We start from the raw sequence: 5,260 nt of genomic DNA on the forward strand, positions 1-5,260 counted from the left end.
AATCTCTTCCAGTCCCGTCCATGTTGCTACAAATATTGGGTATTCATCCTTTCTGATGGAGGCGTAATACTCCATAGTGTATATGGACCACATCTTCCTTATCCATTCATCCGTTGAAGGGCATCTTGGTTCTTTCCATAGTTTGGCGACTGTGGCCATTGCTGCTATAAACATTGGGCTACAGATGGCCCTTCTTTTCACGACATCTGTATTCTTGGGGTAAATACCCATGAGTGCAATTGCAGGGTCGTAGGGAAGCTCTATTTTTAATTTCTTGAGGAATCTCCACACTCTTCTCCAAAGAGGCTGCACCAACTTGCTTTCCCACCAACAGTGTAAGAGGGTTCCCCTTTCTCCACATCCTCTCCAACACATGTTGTTTCCTGTTTTGTTAATTTTGGCCATTCTAACTGGTGTAAGTTGATATCTCAATGTGGTTTTAATTTGAATCTCCCTGAGGGCTAATGAAGATGAGCATTTTTTCATGTGTCTGATAGCCATTTGTATGTCTTGATTGGAGAAGTGTCTGTTCATATCTTCTGCCCATTTTTTGATGTGTTTGTCTGTTTCGTGTTGGTTGAGTTTGAGGAGTTCATTATAGATCCTGGATATCAACCTTTTGTCTGTACTGTCATTTGCAAATATCTTCTCCCATTCCGTGGGTTGCCTCTTTGTTTTGTTGACTGTTTCCTTTGCTGTGCTGAAGGTTTTGATTTTGATGAAGTCCCAGAAGTTTATTTTCGCTTTTTTTCCGTTGCCTTTTGGGACGTATCTTGAAAGAAGTTGCTGTGGCTGATATCAGAGAGTTTACTGCCTATGTTCTCCTCTAAGATTCTGATGGATTCCTGTCTCACGTTGAGGTCTTTTATCCATTTTGATTTGATCTTTGTGTACAGTGTAAGAGAATGGTCGAGTTTCATTCTTCTACATATAGCTGTCCATTTTTCCCAGCGCCATTTATTGAAGAGACTGTCTTTTTTCCACTGTATATTTTATCCTGTTTTGTCAAATATTAATTGACCATAGAGTTGAGGGTCCATATCAGGGCTCTCCACTCTGTTCCACTGGTCTATGTGTCTGTTTTTATGCCAGTACCATGCTGTCTTGGTGATCACAGCTTTGTAATAAAGCTTGAAATCAGGTAAGGTGATGCCGCCAGCTTTATTTTTGTTTTTCAACATTTCCTTAGCGTTTCGGTGTGTCTTCTGATTCCATACAAATTTTAGGATTATTTGCTCCAGCTCTTTGAAGAATGCCGGTGGAATTTTGATCGGAATGGCATTAAAAGTATAGATTGCTCTAGGCAGTATAGACATTTTAACAATGTTTATTCTTCCGATCCAAGAGCATGGAATGGTCTTCCATCTTTTTGTGTCTTCTTCAATTTCTTTCATGAGTGTTCTATAGTTCCTCAAATACAGATATTTTACCTCTTTAGATAGGTTTATTCCCAGGTATCTTATGGTTCTTGGTGCTATAGTAAATGGATTCGATTCTCTAATTTCCCTTTCTGTATTTTCATTGTTAGTGTATAAGAAAGCCACTGATTTCTGCACATTGACTTTGTATCCTGCCACGTTGCTGAATTGCTATATGAGTTCTAGTAGTTTGGGGGTGGAGTCTTTTGGGTTTTCCATATAAAGAATCATGTCATCTGCGAAGAGAGAGAGTTTGACTTCTTCATTACCAATTTGGATACCTTTTATTTCTCTCTGTTGTCTGATTGCTGTTGCTAGGACTTCTAATACTATGTTGAACAAGAGTGGTGAAAGTGGGCATCCTTGTCTTGTTCCTGATCTCAATGGGAAGGCTGCAAGCTTTTTCCCATTGAGGATGATATTTGCTGTGGGTCTTTCATAGATAGATTTGATGAGGTTCAGGAATGTTCCCTCTATCCCTATACTTTGAAGCGTTTTAATCAGGAACGGATGCTGGATTTTGTCAAATGCTTTTTCTGCATCAATTGAGAGGACCATGTGGTTCTTCTCTCTTCTCATATTAATTTGTTGTATCACATTGATTGATTTACGAATGTTGAACCATCCTTGTAGCCCAGGGATGAATCCCACCTGATCATGGTGGATAATCTTATTAATGTGCTGTTGGATCCTGTTGGCTAGGATCTTGTTCAGAATCTTAGCATCCATATTCATCAGTGATATTGGTCTGAAATTCTCCTTTTTGGTAGGGTCCTTGCCTGGTTTGGGGATCAGGGTAATGCTGGCTTCATAGAAAGAGTCTGGAACTTTTCATTCTGCTTCAATTTTTTGAAACAGCTTCAGGAGAATAAGTGTTATTTCTTCTTGGAAGGTTTGGTAGAATTCCCCAGGGAATCCGTCAAGTCCTGGGCTCATGTTTTTTGGGAGATTTTTGATCACTGCTTCAATCTCGTTATTAGATATCGGTCTATTCAGATTGTCGATTTCTTCCTGGTTCAATTTTGGTAGTTTATATTTTTCCAGGAATGCATCCATTTCATCTAGGTTGCTAAGCTTATTGGCATATAACTGTTCGTAATAACTTCTGATGATTGTTTCTACTTCCTTGGCGTTAGTTGTGATCTCTCCCTTTTCATTCATAATTTTATGAATTTGGGATTTTCTCTTTTCTTTTGGATTAGTGTATCCAGTGGCTTATCGATCTTATTGATTCTTTCAAAAAACCAGCTTCTAGTTTCATTGAAACGTTCTACTGTATCTCTGGTTTCTCCCTCATTGATCTCAGCTCTAATCTTGATGATTTCCCTTCTTATGTGTGGAGTTGGTTTGATTTGTTGTTGATCCTCCAGTTCTTTAAGGTGTAGAGACAGCTGGTGTGTTCTGGATTTTTCAATTTTTTTGAGCAAGGCTTGGGGGCTATATATGTTCCCCTTAGGACCGCCTTTGCTGTATCCCATAGGTTTTGGACCAATTTCAGACCAATGTTTTTTGGAGTGTACAACAAATTAATATGAGAAGAGAGAAGAACCACATGGTCCTCTCAATTGATGCAGAAAAAGCATTTGACAAAATCCAACATCCGTTCCTGATTAAAACGCTTCAAAGTATAGGGATAGAGGGAACATTCCTGAACCTCATCAAATCTATCTATGAAAGACCCACAGCAAATATCATCCTCAATGGGAAAAAGCTTGCAGCCTTCCCGTTGAGATCAGGAACAAGACAAGGATGCCCACTTTCACCACTCTTGTTCAACATAGTATTAGAAGTCCTAGCAAGAGCAATCAGACAACAGAGAGAAATAAAAGGTATCCAAATTGGTAATGAAGAAGTCAAACTCTCTCTCTTCGCAGATGACATGATTCTTTATATGGAAAACCCAAAAGACTCCACCCCCAAACTACTAGAACTCATACAGCAATTCAGCAGCGTGGCAGGATACAAAGTCAATGTGCAGAAATCAGTGGCTTTCTTATACACTAACAAGGAAAATACAGAAAGGGAAATTAGAGAATCGATTCCATTTACTATAGCACCAAGAACCATAAGATACCTGGGAATAAACCTAACTAAAGAGGTAAAGGATCTATACTTGAGGAACTATAGAACACTCATGAAAGAAATTGAAGAAGACACAAAAAGATGGAAGACCATTCCATGCTCTTGGATCGGAAGAATAAACATCGTTAAAATGTCTATACTGCCTAGAGCAATCTATACTTTTAATGCCATTCCGATCAAAATTCGACCGGCATTCTTCAAAGAGCTGGAGCAAATAATCCAAAAATTTGTATGGAATCAGAAGAGACCCCGAATCGCTAAGGAAATGTTGAAAAACAAAAATAAAGCTGGCGGCATCACCTTACCTGATTTCAAGCTTTATTACAAAGCTGTGATCACCAAGACAGCATGGTACTGGCATAAAAACAGACACATAGACCAGTGGAACAGAGTAGAGAGCCCTGATATGGACCCTCAACTCTATGGTCAATTAATCTTCGACAAAACAGGAAAAAATATACAGTGGAAAAAAGACAGTCTCTTCAATAAATGGTGCTGGGAAAACTGGACAGCTATATGTAGAAGAATGAAACTCGACCATTCTCTTACACCGTACACAAAGATCAACTCAAAATGGATAAAAGACCTCAACGTGAGACAGGAATCCATCAGAATCTTAGAGGAGAACATAGGCAGTAATCTCTTCGATATCAGCCACAGCAACTTCTTTCAAGATACGTCTCCAAAGGCAAAGGAAACAAAAGCGAAAATAAACTTCTGGGACTTCATCAAAATCAAAAGCTTCTGCACAGCAAAGGAAACAGTCAAAAAAACAAAGAGGCAACCCACGGAATGGGAGAAGATATTTGCAAATGACAGTACAGACAAAAGGTTGATATCCAGGATCTATAATGAACTCCTCAAACTCAACCCACACAAAACAGACAAACACATCAAAAAATGGGCAGAAGATATGAACAGACACTTCTCCAATCTAGAAATACAAATGGCTATCAGACACATGAAAAAATACTCATCATCATTAGTCCTCAGGGAGATTCAAATTAAAACCACATTGAGATATCACCTTACACCAGTTAGAATGGCCAAAATTAACAAAACAGGAAACAACATGTGTTGGAGAGGATGTGGAGAAAGGGGAACCCTCTTACACTGTTGGTGGGAATGCAAGTTGGTGCAGCCTCTTTGGAGAACAGTTGGAGATTCCTCAAGAAATTAAAAATAGAGCTTCCCTACGACCCTTCTATTGCACTCCTGGGTATTTACCCCAAAGATACAGATGTCGTGAAAAGAAGGTCCATCTGTACCCCAATGTTTATAGCAGCAATGGCCACAGTCGCCAAACTATGGAAAGAACCAAGATGCCCTTCAACGGATGAATGGATAAGGAAGATGTGGTCCATATACACTATGGAGTATTATGCCTCCATCAGAAAGGACGAATATCCAACTTTTGTAGCAACATGGACGGGACTGGAAGAGATTATGCTGAGTGAAATCAGTCAAGCAGAGAGAGTCAATTATCATATGGTTTCACTCATTTGTGGAGCATAACCAATAGCATGGAGGACAAGGGGCGTTAGAGAGTAGTAGGGAATTTGGGTAAATTGGAAGGGGAGGTAAACCATGAGAGACTATGGACTCTGAAAAACAGTCTGAGGGGTTTGAAGTGGCGGGGGTGTGGGAGGTTGGGGTACCAGGTGGTGGGTATTATAGAGGGCACAGCTTGCATGGAGCACTGGGTGTGGTGAAAAAATAATGAATACTGTTTTTCTGAAAATACATAAATTGGGAAAAAA

The sequence above is a fragment of the Neovison vison genome, chromosome 1 (genome assembly GCF_020171115.1).
Source record: "Neovison vison isolate M4711 chromosome 1, ASM_NN_V1, whole genome shotgun sequence".
In the NCBI taxonomy this organism is placed as follows: Eukaryota; Metazoa; Chordata; class Mammalia; order Carnivora; family Mustelidae; genus Neogale; species Neogale vison.